This window comes from Belonocnema kinseyi, chromosome 7 (assembly GCF_010883055.1).
Source record: "Belonocnema kinseyi isolate 2016_QV_RU_SX_M_011 chromosome 7, B_treatae_v1, whole genome shotgun sequence".
Classification (NCBI taxonomy): Eukaryota; Metazoa; Arthropoda; class Insecta; order Hymenoptera; family Cynipidae; genus Belonocnema; species Belonocnema kinseyi.
This window is the reverse complement of record NC_046663.1, coordinates 79804111-79825531: the sequence shown is the minus strand read 5'-3', so window position 1 is coordinate 79825531 and position 21421 is coordinate 79804111. Positions and strand designations below refer to the sequence as shown.

The following is a 21421-nucleotide window of genomic DNA, read 5'->3' as shown; positions in this document are numbered from 1 at the left end:
AGCCCACTCTGCAAGCGGTTTGATTATAAATGCGCCTTCTTGTTGTTCTGTTCAAGATCTCTGAAGGAACCGTTTTGGGTCTCTAGTCTAGTGGATTAATTCCATTAGAGCTCAAGTTCTAAAGAATACCAACTTTCTGTGTTCCTTGTTATATTGAGGAGTCTTTAATTAAGTACAAGGTGGCCACTGGCCGGGAATTAGCCTGGAATTTTGAGCCCCGGGAAGTGGGCGAGATTCTTTTTAAACCGGTAATTTTTAAGGTTTGCTTCTTTACTTTTTGCAATAAAAATCGTCTCACTCTTCAAAAAAAAATTATTTGGAATTGTGCTCAGTATTGCCAACCATTAAGATCGATTTAAATTTAAGATTTTAAGTTCATGTTTCGTTAAAAACTGAATGTTCCTTTTATAATATATATTTAAGAATTTAAAGCTTGTTCTGATAAATCTTTCAAATGCTAAACATAGTTATTACTTGGGATCCTAAATTTATGCAATAAATTACTAATAATTGGCACATTAGAGTTATAATTCAGTGATACTCATAATGTTTTGCTAATTAATTGAAAACCCATAAGTTTACGTTTTATATATATTTTGTCTTCAAATACCTAGGAAAAATCCAAAATCCATATTTTAGATCGTGGTTCCAGAAGGCCACAATTTTTATATTCTGAAATAACATATGGTGTTTCTTCGTATACATTTTTACTGCGCTCTATTAACTCACAGTTTTGATACTCTATGTCTCCTGAAAAGTTTCTAAAATACAGATGGACTCATACTCTGCAAAAAAAGCGTTCTCGTATACCCTTATCAACAGCACTGTCAGCTTATAGACTCATATTGAATGAATGCATTGGAAAATGAGCATCCTTATTACATTCTCGTCTTAATGAGAAGGTATTGGTTTTATGTAAAAGATGACTTTCGTGGGTTTCATTAAAAGTCATCGTTTTGAGATTTTGAGATTTGGTTCGTTATTCAGCCTTTTTAGTTAAAAATTTAAGCCATTTAAAAAATTTTTGCGACCATTTTTTCCAGATTTAAAAACTATATGCATTGTCATTCGTAACAGTCCATAATTAGGAAAATTTATGCTAACAAATTTTTTCGATAAAAATAAAAGTATCAGAATTAAAATTTCATTTTGCAGCCAAACTATGCAAGATACGAAAAAAGATGAATAGACTAATATTGGGTACCTAAAAAATATCTACAAATTCGTTATATCCAATTTTTGATTTGACGTGTAGTTTTTGTTTTATTCGTAAAAGAACATTATAAATAAAAAAAATGTTAGACAAAAGACACAAGATACGGAATAAAATAAGTAAACAAAATATGTTGCCCTGAAAAAAGAGCTACCAGTTTGTTATTAATCACTTTTTGATAAGACGCTTAATTTTTGTTTTAATCTTGAAAAATTGAATTTTCAACCCAATTTATTAATTTTCAAGAAAAAAATGAACTTGCAACGAAATGTTTAATTTTCTTCCATATTGTTGAATTTTTAAGCCATAAAGACGAATTTTCTATAAAGCAGTTTAATTTTCAACGAAAAACTATAATTAAATGTGCATCAAAATATGTTCCGCGATTCTAGAACCTCCAACTCAACCTTTTTACTGTGCTACAGTGAACGAACTACGGATAACAGGGCATGTCGTTCTGGTTATTTTCTCTCTCCATCTTACTCTTTCATTCGTCCCGTTATCCCACTCGCCCTGCTTTATTTCGCGCTCTCTTTTTCCTTTGGCCACCCAGAGTTTTTGGTAACCGGACCAGGGCAGCCAGTGGCGACATACCGCTCAACTCGCAAACTGCGTCTCATTGGCATGCGCAGCGAGTATCTGCGCATACGGTCGTTTCACGGGGGTTGTAGTGGTATAATGCCGGCGTGGAAGCAGCAATAATAGTAGGAGGAAAAAGGAGGAAGTAGAAGTTATCGGAGAAGTCCTTAAAACTGCGTTGAGGAAAGAAGTGAGCAGACTTAGCTACATTTACATTAATTATTATTCTCAAATGATGTTCATTATTCTAAAACGATATTCATTATAATTGCGATAACGTGCAATTGTCAGTGCAGTTGAGAGTAGTTTTTCTTTCTCTAAAAACAAAGAGAAAATGCATTCACGAACTGGCAAACAACAAACAAAGCGAGAATATACTTTCTCAACCCTCACGCTTTCCCATTGGGGAAATCTAGAACACGTGTCTCCCGGATAACCTCGAGACATGTTACTGCACGAGATCCGCTTGCCGCAATGTTTACACGCGTGAGCATGTTGCGTGACAAGGGATATTGCACGCTGGCGCGATACCAGAACGGTTGGTATTAGTGATAGTCGACCGTGGAAAATATCTGCGCAGTTACACGCGTGGCGTCGACACTGTCTCACCGCGAGTTTTTCATGTGGGTCGCACATTGTTTGTTCTTGATATTCGCGAACATTGTTCCTGGGGCTGTCAATAATTTCGCTATGTGTGTACATGTGGCTTTTCAATAAATTCAGTGTCGTTTAAATAACTTGTGAAACCTCTCGTAACAGTAAAACTTTTAAGTGGAAATGTCAAAAGTGTGCAAGGTCAATATTCAAAACATACTATTGATATTCACTGATCACCGTGAAACACCACCTGCGTCGTTAAAACTGTCTCCTCGTTTTATAATGGATCACGGTTCGAAATAAGTGGAACTAGCCAAATGCAATCAATTGTTAATCTTCAGCACTTATTGATTTTATTGTAGTGATAAAATAGTGATATGGACATACTCGTAATACTGAAAAGTTGTCTGTGCTAATATAAGCAAAGTTTCATATGCAGTTTACAATTATGGAAAACATTTTACGTGAAAACTTTTACCTCCTGCATCTCTATGCAAAGTTACACCGGTGGAAGATCAACACAGTGTTGAAAATCACATAAAAGAAATGATGGACAATAAAAGCTCTTCAAGTGTGATAAAACAAGTCATGTGAAATTAAAATGTTATGAAAGGGAACAAGTAGCCCTTATTTTCCATTTGATTGTGACTAGTTTACAAGATTGTAAAAAAAATTTCACTCCGCAAAATCGAAGAATGCTGTGTTTAGAGTGCAATCATTCTCGTTTAGAGAAAAAAGAATGGCAGATTTTGAAAGTGTTGAAAGAGCTGTGGGAGATTTCCCTACATGCTGGATAATCAATTTAATATGGCATGTGATCGCACACATGAGTACGAGCATCTTTACGCGACACGTTAGTTAACCTTTCAACCTTAGTTTACTCTTTGAAGATTTCTATCTTACTCGATCTATCTCCTATAATCCGGAAGATGCTTCCTAGGCACACTCTTAACCTGCTAGAAAAAAAAACAAGATGGGGCAGTTGTGAGTGACACGGAAAGAATTTATTTTCACCGATCGGGTTTGCTTTGGAAAGTGATTCGTAAAAGTTTACAAGATTTGGAATAAACAAGGTCTCTAGAGACGATGCTTGTAAAGGGGATGGACAATAATTACACTGGTGAGAAAATAATCTGCTTATATATACTTTTATTGACATGAGAATTCAATTCAAAGAGAAAACGAATATTCTTTTATTTTTAAGAGGATTGGCACGTGCACTTCCTAGTTTTATCTATAGGATCTGTAGTCTAGTTAAATCGTGTACAATAATTTACTCACTTTTTAAATTAAACTAATTAAACCCATCAAGGTACTGTGCAAGTTCGAATTTCGATGCACACTGTTTTTCTATACGGAATTATGGGAAAAATAAAAGGTTCTCGCATATATGGTTTTCTTTTTATTTCAATTAAAATCTAAAAAATCGCTAGCCTTAGCGTTTGCTCATACATAAATAGTCGTAGTAATTTTGTAAAAGCTTGTACTTATATTTAAAATTACTAAATTTTATAAAAAGTTACAATATTTACATTGATGTACTCAGGCAAAATCGTTTCTTGAAACAAAAGCATCGTCATCTTGTATTTTACCTGTGTTCTCTCATAGATAATTCTGATAGGTTTGAACCTATATAAGTTAAACAATATAACTATCATACAATGGACATAAAAAGAACTCCATCGAAAAACTTTCATCGTATAATATACACGCAATGGAGGGACATAGCGGAACTTTAGTAATGTTTACTACTCCGAGGAGTAACTAATATCGCCGCAAAAAATCAGGACCCCCCACTTTAGAAGGCAATAACTCCGCACAAAAAAATGTGAGGCAGTTCGAATAAGAATCACACGAATCCGCTAAGTTTTCTGAATAAAGTCGTGTTTCTGTAATTTGCGTAAAAAAATTTCGTTCCGAGCTAATGAGCAAAATACAAGTAAAAATTCTGTCGCGAGGCCCATTGTTGAGACACGTTAACTTTCACATGACCCCAGAGCTAAGAAGTAAGAATATGTTGGAAAAAATTTGAAAAAATTCTGGAGTGTGCTGCAACATGTTTAGAATCCAATAGAGACCTTCAAATTTAAAAATATTTATAAATGTCAGTTTTGCAAGGATTTTGGTGAATGCTTTTATTTAGGGATTGAATGGAGCTATCACGCTGTTTAATGGCTTAAAATGTTTAGTAATGTACCTTGATTCCTATTTCGGCCACAAAGCTTTGGGGGGCTTCGCCCTTCTCTCCTGATATAAAATTTGGATATTATAGTATCAAGCTTGCACACGAATTATCTTGAATTTTGTTTATTTAATATAGTGCACTTATTTCGGTATTATAATGTAATTTTGTCATTATTAGACTGTTAATTCGCTACTGAAATGCGTAAAAGATTTATTTATATGAGCAATTCCATGTGCGTATTTTTTTTGAAATTATTCGTAATAAGATAATGTTGCACCATATGTAGTGTAATACAAATATTTTTCAATTTAGCAGAAAAGAAAGTGTGGAATTTCTTGGAAACTGAAAACAGAGTACTTCACATTTTTAACCCTATCCTCTTGTTTTCCCATTTTTTAAATATTTCCTCTTTGTCTCTCCATTTTAAAAAAATTTGTACTCTTTTCCTTATTGTTTCGCCTAAATGCGTATTGAATTAATACAGAAACCAGTACGAAAATAGAATTATTTTTATTTTGTTTGTTTGAAAAGTCTACTATTATACTTTTTCTTAACATTTATATCCTTTGATTAAAAATATAATATTTAATAAAAAATTTAATAATATTTTAAAATACTTATCCTCTATGTTAATTTCTTTTTTCTTTGAAAACGAACTGTTGTGGATAGAAAATTGGTCCTTTTGGAATCATGTGAAGAACTTAAGCCATTGTTGATCATTTTTATGAATATTGTAGTATTTGTTTTCATAGGTGTTGAAAGAAAAACTCTAACATGATTTTTGAATATTTCCCAGAAATTACAGGATCCACGAAATTGAAAATTTTGGTCTTTTTTCTTTGAGCTCTTATAACTATTGTGATTTTAATACTATTAATGCGTATTTTTTTTAATATTCGTAATATGGTGCAGTTCTGAACAAAAATTTCTTGAAACAAAAAATGTCAAAACTTTCTTGAATTTTTCAAAAACGAATGTTTATACTGAATTTATGAAAAAAACACCTAATTAAAAAAAAGGAATAGATAGCTTACACTGTCCTCTAAATAATTCAATTTACAAATTATTTTTTGAAAAATCCAAGTTTTTGAAATTTTTGGTCAAAAAATATTTCTTGACAACTGTATCTTATTACAAATAATTAAAAAAAATACACATTTACAGCAATAAAGTCATTAAAGTTATAAGAGTTAAATTAAAATGCAAAAAGCTCAATTTTCTATATATTCTATGCTTTTGGAATTTTTCAAAAATCGTTTTATAGTTTTTCTTTCAACACCTAAGAGAACAAATACTGCAATTTTCATTAAAATTTCGAACCATAGCTTACATTCTACAGATGACTTGACATGGAATTGCTCATACAAACAAATTTTCACGCATTTCAGTAGCGAATTAACAGCCTAATAATTACAAAATTTTATTATAATACCGAAATAAATGTACTATATTAAATAAACAAAATACAAGATAATTCGTGTGCAAGCTTGATACTGTATTATAATATCAAAATTTTATATCAGGAGAGAAGGGCGCAGCCCACCTCAAAGCTCTGAGACGGCCCTGCTGAGCGAGCAGCAGCTGTGAGAAAATCTGGAGAAAACGGCTGCCTGCCGCTGGGAAATATGACGGACCTTTTTTTCTACACTTTTTTCTACTACTGTGTCACGCGCCTTACCTCATTAAACTTCGAATTATTCTGAGCGACTTTAATCGCGAAATTATAATTTTTATTCAGTTTTGTGGTCGAAATAGGAATCAGGGTACATTACTACACATTTTAAGCCATTAAAAAGCATGATAGCTCCATTCAATCCCTAAATAAAAACATTCAACAAAAATCCTTGCAAAACTGACATTTTTAAATATTTTTAAATTTGAAGGTCTCTACTGGATTCTAAACATGTTGTAGCACACTCCAGATTTTTTTCAAATTTTTTCCAACATATTCTTAGCTCTGGGGTCATGTGAAAGTTAACGTGTCTTAACAATGGGCCTCGCGCCAGCATTTTTACTTGTATTTTGCTAATTAGCTCGGAACGGCATTTTTTTACGCAAATTACAGAAACACCATTCTATAAAGAAAACTTAGCGGATTCGTGTGGTTTTTATTCGAACCTCCTAAAATTTTTTCTGCGGAGTTATTACCTTCTAGAGTGGGGGGTCTTGATTTTTTGCGCCGATATTAGTAACTATTAAATATTAGTAAATATTAGTAACATGCCCAACTACAAAATTCGTTGGAATAGCATTTAAAAAGGTTACATTTATTTCTACAGAAGATTGCAACATTTGCAAAGGACTATAGTAACGTCGAGAGAGACCGGCGCTCTGATTTAGTAAGCGACTTAGTCAAAATTGGCGCAGTCACATTAGCAGACGAAAAAAAATAAATCGAACATGCGCCGCGTCGCGTTGAAGGTTACTATACGTATCCTTTACACGAGCATACGACGTAAATGCAGACTTATTTATAATGGGAGTTTTACCTCTTTCGCACTATTAAATTTATTTAAATTGTAATTGTACAGTACACACGATTATTATAGTTTATACATTATTGTATACATGCAGGAATATTATATTACAAGCTGAAACAGAGAAATGTGATTGAAGTAAAGCTGGTGCGAATCGAACACGGGTCTCCAACGCGGCAGCACGGCGATATTCCATTCGGCTCAAAACTCACTAATGAGATCCAGAAATTTATCGCCCTTATGAAGTAAATTCTAGCACTCAAATTGATTTCCATTAAATAATTCATTAATTGTTCACAGTGATGGCATTTTTAAAATTCTAAGCACTATATCTTAACGTAATCAAATATTCTAATATCAAAGTTGAAAAATAATTTTTTGCTCTTTGTGGATAATTTGTTTTTCAATTCTAACTTTTCGAATTATCCTAATTTATTATAATAAGGATCTTTTCATCAAACCAAATTGAGTGATTGATAAATTTAAGGTATTTCAGTAGAGCGTTCAGGCTCGCTTACTAAGTCACTTACTAATATTCGAGAGCGATCTTCCGAATTTGTCCTACTCCATAATACAAAGAATAGAAAGTGTCATAGTATAATTCATATTCCTACACACAATAGCAAGTAGTTTAGGTACTTATTACTTCTACTCTTTTTATATAATTTAATTATGTCTCTACTCGTTTATCCTATCTAGGATTTTACTATAAAAATACTAAGACTTCGTATTACCAATAGGAAAATTTTATATAAAAATAGATAAAGTATCATTTCACGAAATTAATAAAAAAATTTCAATAATCCATAATACATATTAATAATAATTGTTTATAATTATATTCTCGATTACATTATTATAACTTTCTTCAAAAAGTTAAAATTATTTATCGGGGCTTGATTCGCACGACATGAGAAAATTGGATGGCTCAAACTGGTTCTGTATTTACTACCCCGCTGGGCATAGTATCGCCTATTTTCAAAATATCCTACAGTTGGATGAAGCAGTGCAATCAATATTCTCGTTTGCAAGGGAGCAATGCACGTATCATATCGACTTCCTTGCAAGCAACTCGCACGCTGGTCTATGTTAGCCGAATCATTAGCATCTATGATATATCTAGGAAAAGAAAGGGATGAATGTTTCGTCTTCCGCCCTTCTTTTTGTAATTGTAAAAAATATTGTCGATTCTTGACCGATATTTTATTATGTCAACCTACTTAATGCATGTGCGTTGAATCCTCTTGATTATCTATTATTTCATGGCTGTACAATTTAACTAATAACAATCAACTCTACACCTGAATTTGCATCACAATTTAAACGTTATCATGCTTCTAGAGATTATTCATGGAAAATTATTATACTTTAAGAGCTTGCTGAAGTATCTAGAATCACTTCCGATTAAAGTTGCGGAAAATGGGTGTGAGTGGTACCGAATTACAAGAATGAGCGAGAGTTTAAAAGGGAGTGTCGATGACTGAAATATGAGAGAATAGTAGCTGTCGGAAGGTGTAATAAAGATCGATGGCTACATCATGAAAAGTCGAAAATTAAATTAGCTAGCTATGATCATTTTTAAAACATTGCAAAAGTCGACCGTTGACCCGGCATTTCGACCTCGCTCTTTTTCTTTTTAAATACTTATTCACTTTTCAATTTCTGTATACACTTATTTAGAAAAAGGCGAAAAGGAACACATTTTTAATAAACGTTCAAATGCCATGCTACTTCATAGCTTTTAATCCAAATAAACTTCGTACGTATTCTACACTTGTGGTTTGTGCAATTTTTTACGTGCTTTCAGGTTCTCTCCCCCTTACACTTAAGCTTTTTCAACGTACGCTTAGAACGTGATCTGGATCTTTCACTGGTAACGCATGAAAAATACGTGAAAAAACTTAATAGCGAAAGAAAGAAGAGTACCCATATATTAGAAAAGAAAAAGAAGTTAGACTAGAATCCATCGTCTGTCCGGGAAGAAGTATTGTATCGTTAACGAGAGCTCAAGTCAACAGGGTCACGTTCGACCATGTTTTCAAAAAAGAACTGCGTCTCAAATTACGAATGTTCTCGAAATAATAAAATAGGAAAGAGCGTTAAAGTATCTCTCAGGATAATCATATATTTTATCTTGTAGTTCTAAAGTGACAATGACCCTAAATGTCTGATTGGTATTCTAATGTTTTGGAGAGAAAAGAGACAAAATTGAGGAAAGAGTGTAGAAGTTTGTTACTTCTGAAGGGAAGCATGCCAGCTGACAAAGTGTCGTGTTTCCCGTGAAAAAGGTGGTCTACTTCGCGAACGCAAGCCCGAACAGTTGTTTTGGTCGCAGCTAAAAAATAATAATTCGGATCCGCAACATCACCGCCTGCCACATGGTGTGTTTTAGGTATAAAATGTGCGCATGTCACGCCTTGTGTGTACCCTTATTAACGAACCAAACCTTCTTTCATAGCCACGCTGTACACTGTATAACCGTTCCTGGTCTGTAAATGAAAAACTAGTATTTACAATGTTCAATGTCTCTGAATGATTCAAAACACTCCATCGGAATATGTATACAAATGTAGAATTGTAGGGTTGGTCAGGGCTTCAGTGATCATGAAACAGAAACATAAAGTTAGATCAATATGACGTGATTCAACCTACAATAAGAAACCAAACTTTGGGCACAAGTGGTTCATAAATCATGAGAATGAAGGCAACGCCTGCAGAACAATAGAGAATATAACGTGTCCTCCATAATTTCTACGACTTACTTCCGGTGACTCGGTGTCTAATTGATTTTCAACCCCTTTGAATTGACAAGACCCGACTAGAGTCTGCTCCCGAGACGATAAGATGCATTTCCAATAGTTTCATGTGTCAGACTGCTCTCTAAATCTGAATCAGCGATAAGTATACCGCTAATTCAAATCAGCGTACACTGAAAAAAAATATTACTTGATTCAAAGAAATGCAGTATTGAATACGTCCAATCGAATATTTTTTTTATCTAAAATAATTTTGCTCACAACAAAAGTGTGTTTTTTATTTGGAAAACGCTATTTCTTGAAATAAGAAAAATTGTCTTCGATGAAAAGTATCAAAACAATATTTGATGGACGTATAATAATAATCAAGTAATCTTTATTCTCAGTGTATATATACGCTGCTAAAACAGCGAAATTTAGCTGCTGATCAGTGAAGTTTCACTGATTAACAGCTAAATTTCGCTGATTGGCCAGCCTATATACGCTGATTTGAATTAGCGGTATACTTATCGCTGATTCAGATTTAGAGAATGTGGATCAGACATCATTAGTTTATTCGCCCTAATAATGTTGATCTTCTACGGAAAACATCAAGTCCTGACTTTAGATTCAAATTTCACTGATAAGTCCGTTCCCTTTTTTTGTTTACCTAATCTCCTTTTATCCGTTGTTACCCTTAAATTTAAAAAATTGCCCAAAAACACCTCAAATCGGGAATTTTTACCCTATTTCCTCCCTTTTTTACATTCTCATCAGAGAAGGTATTAGATTTGTGTAAAAGTTGAACCCTCCAGTTTTTGTCAAATGTCCACGTTTTGAGACCCTCTGCATCCGAAAACAGGTTTTTACTAATGTGTCTGTCTGTATGTCTGCCTGCCTGTGAACGCGATATATTTTGAAAAAAATTAATCTATAAGATTGCCCTTTGGTACACTCGCTTAGTGTCTTAAACTAAAGGTCAAGTTCGTTCGCCAGCCATTTTTGACAAAAATGCAAAAAGTAGCACATTTTGAATATTTTTCAGACCACTTTTTTAAAAATTCAAAAATCCCCTGTACTGTTACTCATAGAAATCAAAAATTTAACAATTTATCCTAGTTACTTTTTTTTGAAAAATAAAAAATTACTAGAGTTATAGCATTTTGAAAATCCAGAAAAACAAACTAAAATGAACAATTTAAGCCAAACAACGCATCATACGAAAAAAAGTCTGGAAAAGAAAAATGTTGATTTTTGAAAGCCCTACAAGATTATGATAACTTTTTCAATTTGGTCAAAAAGTTGAAAATTCAAAATTTGATCGTACAACAAAATTTTGAAACCCCATTTTTTCAAGATGTAAAAATTCTAGGCACGGTTGTTCATAGTACTTCAAAACTTAAACAATTTATCCTTCTTACTTTATGAAAAGAAAATTATCAGAGTTAGAGCATTTTCAAAATCCAAAAGAACAAACTAAAATGAACATTTTAAGCCACACAACGCATGATATGAAAAAAAATCAGGAGAAGAAAAACTTTGCTTTTTGAAAGCCGTATAAGATTATGATAACTTTTTTAATTTGATCGAAAAGTTGAAAATTCTAAATTTGATCGTACTAAAAATGTTTGAAACCACATTTTTCAAGATTTAAAAATTCTATGTACAGTTCATAGTACTCAGAAACTCAAACAATTTATCCCCATGACTTTTTTCTATAAAAAGAAAATTATCAGAGTTATAGCATTTTCAAAATTATCGCAAGTTTGAGCGCGCCTAGGGCGCGCGACGGTTGAATCTTGCGCTTCGCGCTCGGAGATGATTACACCTCGCGCTGCGTGCTCGGATATTTGTTCTTTACATTTGGAATACTTGAAAAAAACTTGATCAAACAGATCTCTTTTAGATGGGAGTATTTATATGCGTCTTTATGTTCTGAATTTTCTACTTAATTAAGTATTGTCAAAGATTAAGTTTCTCAAAGCTCTGTAGGCTTTGAGGTACACATTCTCATCGTGACATTCGCGCTGCGCGCTCGATTTCCGACCGATATTTGTAAACAGGTTTTGTTAAATCTTTTTTTTTTCTCGTAACTTTCATCGTTTTTCCACACATTTTTTTAATCATTTTTTTTCAATGTTATTTTTCACGAATAAAACAAAAAGTACGCGTCCTATCAAGAAGTGATCCCTAACGAAACTGTAGATGTTTTTTAGGATAACAATTTTTGTTAATTGATCTTTTTTCATATCCTACATAGTTTATCCACAAAATGGAATTTTTTATTTTTCATTATTTTTTGTGTAATAAAAATTTGAATTTTTGATTTTTGAAGAAAATCCAAAAATTTGTTATAATTTTGTAGAACTTTCAAAAATAAATGTTTTTCTTCTCTTGACTTTTTTTCATATTGTGCGTTTTTTGGCTTCAAATTTTGATTTTCGTTTGATTTAAAAAATGTTGAAAACGCAATATCTCTGATAATTTCCATTTAATCGAAAAAACTCATAAGGATAAATTGTTTGCTCTTTTTAATACTATAAATATCCGTAAATAGAATTTTCAAATTCTGAAAAAAGTGTTCTAAAAAATTTTCAAAATGCGCTCACTTTTTGAATTTTTATCGAAAATGGCTACGAGAAAAAATGAGACAAAACTTGTTCATCCAAAAAAGAGCTATAATTTTGCATAGGACCGTTAGGTTTTGATTTAGTCGTAAAAAATAACATTCTAAATAAAAGTATTAAATTTGTTTGAAAAAATGACACATAGTATGAACTTAAATTACCAGACAAAAGATGTTCGCCTAAAAAGACCTATAAATTTATTATTAATTATTTTTCGATAGGACGAGTAAATTATGTTGCCATTTCCCTTCCGGGGTAGGCGTGACTCACTCGGTAGGGGAAAGGAGTAGTGTGTGGAAGGGATAGAAAATTTTCAGATTGATCCAGAATTCTGGTTTTATTTAAGTAAATAATACGTTCGTTCCGCAACACTTCTCTGACCCAGGTTGCTGTCAATCTCTCTAGCAATCACCCCAAGCGAAGAACCTCACGAAGTCATTCACTTTACTGACACTCTTTTTATTAACTATTTGCAGCCATACTTTCCTGTCCTGGCATACTTATCTAGTTTCTTTTATTTCCATGCATTTTTTCAGCAGTAGTTTTTATTTAATCGTAAAAAACAACATTAAAAATAAAAAAATTATAAAAACAAGGAAATAAGAATTAGTATGATTAAATTTGTATGCATATTATGAATTGTAATGATATACATTTATTAAAATGATACATGTTTCACAGCAGCTTATAATGCAATTTAAAGCAAAATAAGAAACAAATACAAAAATAATCATGATAAATACAATTAGCTTTTTATTTTGCAATTTATTAATAAGTAATTCCTGGCAGAGTTACATAAAAAATGTATTATAATTGATATGAAAGTGTTGTGTATAATGTAGAAAAGTTGACAGGGTGGACAAAATCGAGTGCGAACAAACCCTCGAGCTAAGCTTTTTTAACCAAAGAGAATTCACAACCACAAAATTACAGTGGTGGATGTTTTGAGTCTTAATTTTAAAATGTTTGCGCAAAAATGTACGAAAATATAAGACCAAGCGCGTAGCGCGAGGTAAATGCATAATCGAGGATATCATCTTCAAATATTTCTGAAACAAGTTATTTTCTAATTTTGTAGATTTGAAGGACATGGTAGACAGTGAAGAAACCGCTAACGACTCCGTCGAGAAATTAAACCCTATACATAAATCAATTACGTAGTTGCAAATAAGAAACATTTTTATAGTGGTAACAACTTTCACATACCAAAACAGGGGAATACATTGTTTTTTAAATAAAAATATGTTTCTACTATATTAAATTGTAAATACAAGTTGAATTCTCAACTAAAAAGATGATTCTGCAATTAAGAATTTTAATTTTCAACCAAGGAAGACGAATTCTTCACTAAAGTGAATACTCTTCACTAAAAAAATAAAAATTTTTAACGAAGTAGTTCTACTTTTCACCATGTGTAGTTGAATTTTCAATCCAAATGATGAATTTTCAACCAAAAATGTAATGTTTGATTTTTAAACTTGAAAATATTTTAAGTTTTAATAAGAAACAGTTAAATTCATGCAAAAAAAACGGCGTTTTAATTGAATAGTTACGTTTTCAACCAAAGAGATGAATTTGTAACTAAAATTAATCTTCAACAAAAAGAAAAGAACTTTCAAGTCGAAAACTCAAATTTTTGACAAAATATTACATTTTCATGCCAAAAAGACAAATTTTCTCAAAATAGATGGACTTTTAACAGTAAAAATAGTTGGATGTTCTTATTGGGTTCTATTGGTTCAGTTCGTATGCAAGTAAAAAAAATCGACGGGAATAATTAATCAAAATCTATCTACTGATATATAACTATATTAGTTTTAAGTGAAACATGTATCTTTTTTGGTTGTATTTTTGTCAGTAGGAAGTAATGAAGTATTTTCAACACATTTTTCAAACCAAATTTTAAACACAAACATGACTAGAAAACTTACATATACATATTTAATGAATGTTACAATATATTAGTATGAAATAATACAAGACATCAAGGGATGAGTTCTGTATCTGAAACTGTAATTAATCTGCTATAATAGGATTTCAACGAATTCTTTATTTTTAGGTAGAAAATGAACTATTTTATTCCAAATGAGCTTTTTTATTAAAGATTAATTTACATCTAATATTGATGAATAGCATTTACTACGATTTTGTAGCTTACGTTGATGATAATCATATTCTTTAAATAATGAACTTTGCATCTTTACACCACAATTTTGATAAATACGTTTAGTAAAATTTTTTAACGCGCATTGTAATAATCAACAATGGCCTTATATGTTGAAAAACACATGTAATAACTTGTTGCCACTTGGTAAACTCTTCTCTGAAAATCTTGGTTAAGTCTCCCCAACATTAGTTCATGCGTTCAATGTCATAAAAATTCAACTCTGGTTAAAAATTTTAATATTTTGTTGAAAATCTTTTCTTTTTGTTTTAAGATATCCACCACTACGTTTTGATTGAGAATTATTTTTTTTAATGCAACTCTTTTTGGTTAAAGATTAATCTTTTTTGTTTGAAAATTTGGCTATTCAGTTTAAAATTTATATTTGTAGATTGAAAATTTAACTATTTGGTTAAAAGTTAAACTATTCGGTGTCAAATGCAAATTTTTAATTAAAAAGCCAAATTTTTAACAAAACCGTTTACACTGAAAATGAAAAAGTTTAATTTTCAGATTTAAAAAATTAACGAATTTGCAATCAAATAGTTACTTTTTCATCCAAAAATATAACATTTTAACAAAATTTTTAAACAGAGATACATTTTTGACTAAAATTAAATTTAAGTTGAAAATTAAATTCTTTAACTAAAAATTTAACTCTCCCACTTTCGGTAAAAAATTGAAATTTTGAATTACAAATTGATATTTTTATGTTGAAAAATTAATTATTGGTTTCAAACATCGTCTTTTTTTTATATAAAATTAATCTTCTTGGTTGAAAATTCATCTGTTTGTTTGTAACTTAACTATGTTAAGGAAAATTTTCATTATGCCATTGTTGCTTGAAAACTAATCGTATTTTGTGGAGAATTAATTTTATAGGTAAAAAATTAATCTGTTTTTTATTATTTTTAACACAGATGTCGAAATTCGATTTTTTATTGTCTTATATGGAGAAAAAACCGTCTCGCATAATTGACTATAAAAAAAATTTTATCGCTGAGAGATTCTTCTAAATAATGTATAGAACCTGCTTGACTTTAAGTGAATTCTATCTTATTCTGAATACATTTTATAATACTGTTCTTAGATTGAAAATTAATTTAGTTGAAAACAATTTACATCTGTATAAGGTTTCTTACAATTTATAATAATAAATTTCGTACAAACAGATCATCTGAAAAATAACAAAAAGGGAAACTGTAAAGAATTGATATTTGAAGTTAAAAATTGATCTTTTGCAGTTGAAAATTCAACTCTTTGGTTTGAAAAAGCACATATTTAGATGAAAATTCGTTATTTCGGTAGGAAATTAGTCCTCTCGTTTGAAAATTCATCTTTGTGATTGAGAACAAAACTATTAAGTTGCACATTCCGTTTTTTTCTTTTTTTGTAAAAATTAAATTCTCTAACTGCAAATTTAACTATCCCGCTTTTGGTGGAACACGGAAATTTGGAATTAAAAATGGATATTTTTGGATTGAAAATCCAATTATTTGTTTCAAACATCGTCTTTTTTATATAAAATTAATTTTCTTGGTTGAAAATACATCTGTTTGCTTGAAAGTTCAACTATGTATGTATCATTAAATGCATCTATTTTAGTAAAATTTCAATTAATTTGTTGAAATTTAATTGTTTGTTGTTAAATATTATTTCTTTTAACTAAAAAGGAATTATCCTATTTCTGCTTTTATATATTTATAATTTTAATTAAAAATTGATCTTTTTTAGTTGAAAACTCCATTATATGTTTGAAAATTGATCTTTTTGATAAGGGATTAACTATTTTGTCAAAAATTGATTAAAAATTCAACTGCATAATTTCAGGATGAAAAATTATATTTTTAATTAAAAATTAATTTTTTCATTTGAAAATTCGTTTTTCTGGTAGAAAATTATTTTTCTTTGTCAAAATCGTATCTTGTTTATTTAGGATTGAACTATTTTCTTGATTTTTTTGTTTGTTAAAAATTAATGTCGAAGGAAAATTTTAATTATATCATTGTTGGTTGAAAACTAATCGTCTTTTTTTTTGTAGAGAATTAATGTTATGGGTAAAAATTAATCTGTTTTTTATTATTCCTAGCATAGATGTCCAAATTCGATTATTTTGTCTTAGATTGGAAAAAATGTCTTGCATAATTTACTGTAAAACAATTTTAATCGCTGAGAGATTCTGCTAAATAATGTGTAGAAACCTGCCTGATTTTAAGTGAATTCTATTTTATTTTAAATACTTTTGATTATATTGTTCTCGCATTAAAAATTAATTGAGTTGAAAATTCTATTATTTGTTTAAAACAATTTTTAAAAATAGAAAATTAATCTTTGTGTTTGAAATATCATCTTTTTTGTTAAAACTTTTATTATTTGGTGTCAAGATCATCTCTTTTAATTAAAATTTGAAATAATCTGTAAAAAATTTCATTTTTTGACCGAATATTAACTTTTATAAACTACAATCTTTTTATTATTCTTAACATAGATGCCCAAATTCGATTTTTTTGCCTCATATCGAAAAAAACGTCTTGCATAATTTACTATAAAAGAATCTTAATCGCAGAGAGATTCTGCTAAATAATGTGTAGAACCTGCCTGGTTATAAGTAAATTCGCACTATTCAATGAGTACAAATTCATACGAATTCAGATACACAGTATAAAATATTCACCATAGTATTAAAAAACATTACATAATCTATAAATTAATAAAGTATTAAATATAATTGTAATAAGACAAATTATAAATTAATTATGAAAGGATTAAAATTCGATAAATACTTGAGATATAAATGCATGTTTTTTTTATTAAATAGAACTTATATGATATTACTGGTACGACATAATCAACTTTAATCTAAAAAATACCACTAATGCAGGATTAAGTTAAATACTGCAACTACAGTTGTTAAAATTAAAAAAGTCTCTTGCCAGTTGCTTTCCTGCTTTTTGAGCTGTCCCATAAATATTTCCTAGAATAATGTAAATAGTAAATTAGCATAAAAATCATTAGATCATTTTTTTATTTAAATAAAATAAAAGTTTTTAAGGTAGAAAGTCAAATGTTTCGGAAAAAGTGGATTTTTAAGAAAAAAAATCAATCTTCAACAAAAAGGATGATTTCCAAAAAAAAATATCAATTTAACACAAGATTCTCAACCAAAAAGTGAAATTATCAACAAAGAAGAAGAATTTTCTACCCCAAAAGATAAATTTTCTATAAAATAGTTGAACTTTGAACCAAAAAGTTCAACTTTTAACAAAGGAGATTCACAGAAAGAAAAAAATGTCATCTTTGCAGCGATTTCAGAGTAAATTTTACATGTTACAACTCTATTTAATCTTGTTTTGTTTCAGTGCCATAAAATTCAACTGTATCTGCTTGAAAAAAAAACCGAAACAAAAAGTACTTCTGTTCTTTCATTTTCAGGTTTTCTTTTTACCCAAAAGGAATAGTTTTTAACAAAATACATGAACTTTCAACCCAAAAGTACAATTTGTAACTTATACAGTATACAGTTTTAACTGAAAATGGTACATATATTAGATTTTCCAGACAAAAAATCTATTAAAAAAAATTATATTAAAAAAAAAACAATTTTCAACCAAAAAAATGAATTTTCGACGAAGAGTATCAAATATTCTATTAAAAAATACAAATTTGTAACTTATTGAATACACAGGATACAGTTAGAACCATACATGGAATAGTTAAATTTTTTGATTAAAAAAAGAATAATTTTAATAGTAAAAATAGATTTGCAACAAAGCTTTTAAATATTTAACAAACAAAAAATTATCCGGCCAGTAGATTGATGTTCTACAAAAAAGACGAATTTTGAACAAAATAAATAAATGTTTAGAAATTTATTTAATTTTAAAGCCAAACAGACAAATTATCTTGAAAAAATTGTAATTTCTAACACAGAAAATATGATTGCTCAACTAAAAACTTTACTTTCCAAACCAAGAAGATTAATTTTCTACAAAACAGTAGAATTTTCACATTAAAGATTAATTAAAAATGAAACGCATAAATTCGCAGTAAAAAATTTTAACTTTCAAGTAAAAAATATCGATTTTTTATCAAAAAATGGAATGGTATAATTGTCAGTTCAAAAGATTAATTTTCAACCAAACATGAAACGAATTTTAATCAAAATAGTAACTTTTTCAACCAAGGAGATGAAGCTTCAAGAAAAAAACAAAATCTTTAACAAGATTCTCAATCAAAAAGAATCATCAACAAACAAGGACCATTTCCTACCCAGAATACATTAACGTTTACCCAAATAGTTAACTTTTAAGTTTATAAGAACAATTTTGTACCAAAAAAGAAAAGTTTTTCCAACAAATTACATACACCTTTACCCACATAGTTTAATTTATAAATTAAAAAATAAATTTTTAGGTCAAAATGTAACTCTTAAAGTTTTATTTTTTAAAACAAACTTTTCATTTAAAAGCATTATTTTTAATAAAAAAACGTATCTTCTACAAAAGGTTGAATTTTCTACTATATAGTTGTTTTGCGAAACAAATTTTTGAATTTTTAGACAAATATGGAATAGGTACATTTTTATTAGGAAAATATAATTTTTTACTTAGAAAAAAATATTTTTAATAAAAAAAACTACTTTTTTACATAAAAGTTGAATTTTCTACAACATAGTTGACTTTCCAATCGTATTGTCCAAATAGTTATATTTACATTATTTTTTTACCCCAAAAAGGGATGTATTAATAAAGCATTTAGTTTTTGACTTGAAAAATAAAATTTCAAGAAAATACGTACATTTTTAACCAAATAGTTGATTTTTTAATGGAGAAGACTACTTTTCTACCAAAAAAGACAAATTTTCGACGAACTACATAAATTTTGAATTAAACAGTTCAGGAATGGAGCAGGTAATAAAACAGGTATAAAAAATAATGATTGAATAATGACTAATTACCTATAAATATATTAATTGTGTTTTCTCTGCAGTTCCAGCTCTCCATTCTCTGCATATAGGAGCACGAGTACGACCCTGTCCCTGCCATGTGTCCTTTAATGAATTTCAGGAGTGAATGTCTGAGCTGAAAAATAAAGATTTAGTTTTAAATTAATAAATACAATTCAAGTTGATCCTAAATTGATTAATCCTAGAATTAACGATGATTACTAAAATAATTATAATCTACTTCAAACTAACATTAATCTCAAAAAGATTAGAATTAAATGTCTTAAATCTGACCTAACATATTGAAAATATTAACATCACAATTATGTATTTAAAACAGGTATTTACAGAATAACATATTTTCCATTAATCTTCAATAAATGCACTCACTTTACACGGAAATCTTGGGTAAAAATATTTTTTTAAATAGAAAGCACTAAGCGTTCTACGAATTCTATACGCTAACAAACTAGCGATACCCTTTGAATTTTCACGCGCATGATTGACGCGCAAAAATCAAGCAATTGACCATACGCAATGGCTTATCTGCTCCTTCGTGGATGGTCGTAATGAGTGAAAACAATATGTGCGTATTCGCCATGCTGAAAAGGATACCTTAGTTATCCCTGATGGTAAGCCTGATGTTCTTATAAAAGTCAGACTGGCGATAAAATAAGAGTCTTTTTAACCATGTCGAAAAAAATTTGGAAGGACCGTTCGACCATGTAGAAAGACTTTCTGGCTCTCTAAATTTTGACCATACAACTGTGACCATCCATTTTTCTCCGTGAAGGCGGTGGTTTTGTTGCGTGACTCAGGGAAGCAGAGCCCTTGATTCTTCAAAGCAAACACGAATGTGACTGTGCATGAATGTTTGTATTGTGCGTATATGCAAATACGAAGATGAATACGTATATTAAATTTAATAAATCAAGCATATGAAATCGCCGTTAAGACAGTTGCATATATTAGGTTTAACGTATACACGCAGGTAAAAAATCGTTGAATATTTCAGGGTTCCTAAAATTAAAATAACTATATTAATAACACAGTGCCACAAAAAAATAAGTTGTCTGCACGAGACAAGTGACTAGGCTACCCTTATGTATTTTGAGCCGCTCAATCCGCATATGGTCTCAGAATTTCTCGTGCATGTCTCATTTTTCCCTTAGATGCGAAAAGTAGGGAAAAGCCTAGGGATTTTCTGGTCACACAGGGCATAAAAGAAAGTTGCCTGCACGAGACAAGTGACTAGGCTACCCGTATGGATTTTAAGCCGCTGAATCCAAATCTGGCCTCAGAATTTCTCGTACACGTCTCACTTTTCCCCTAGCTGCATAAAATAGGCATAAATCTAGGGATATTCTGGACGCGGAAATAAACACATGGATGTTACATTCTTAAGTACCGCGACTTATAGAGACTTAATTTTTACACAGAAATTCTCTAGTGTGCCTTCCGTTTCCCTAGCTTGGGTAATTCTAGAGATATTGAAGGTCTTTCTGATATTTCAGTGAAACACTTCAGTAGCCCTCCCTTTTATAGCCATTCCGAGAATTGAAGCCGCGCCGTAGGTAGGTATAACAGGAATTGCGCGGGGTCGCGGGGTCTGCGGTTGTCACTCAGGCGAGCAGTCAAGCGATAAAGGTCAGCGGACACCAGGTTCATAATCAGCGACCCCAAAAACCTATAACATTTTTTTTTTAAATTTTTAACCGTTTTTTCTCGATTTGACCTTCAAATGACCTTCAAATGACCTTCAAATGACCTTGAACCTGAAGCGATAGAGTTCAACGTATGCCAGATTCGTAATTAGCGACTCCAAAAACCTATAACTTATTTTTTTGGATTTTTTTACCGTTTTCTCTCGATTTGACCTTCCAATGACCTTGAACCTGA

General features: G+C 30.5%; 1 protein-coding gene and 1 long non-coding RNA gene across 4 annotated transcripts in view; one reads left to right on the top strand and one right to left on the bottom strand.

The window, feature by feature from the left end:
- The window catches only part of LOC117177542 (serine/threonine-protein phosphatase 4 regulatory subunit 1-like), a 414898-nt gene that overhangs the window by 218747 nt on the left and 174730 nt on the right, over positions 1 to 21421 (top strand). The gene's annotated exons all lie outside the window — the stretch shown is intronic.
- LOC117177543 overlaps positions 17448 to 21421 on the bottom strand; it is a 28145-nt gene continuing 24171 nt past the window's right edge. The window contains exons 2-3 of the long non-coding RNA XR_004467705.1: positions 19535 to 19658; positions 17448 to 17551 (exon numbers count right to left, since the gene is read on the bottom strand). This is a non-coding gene — a long non-coding RNA (uncharacterized LOC117177543). The remainder of the gene's footprint in view (positions 17552 to 19534; positions 19659 to 21421) is intronic.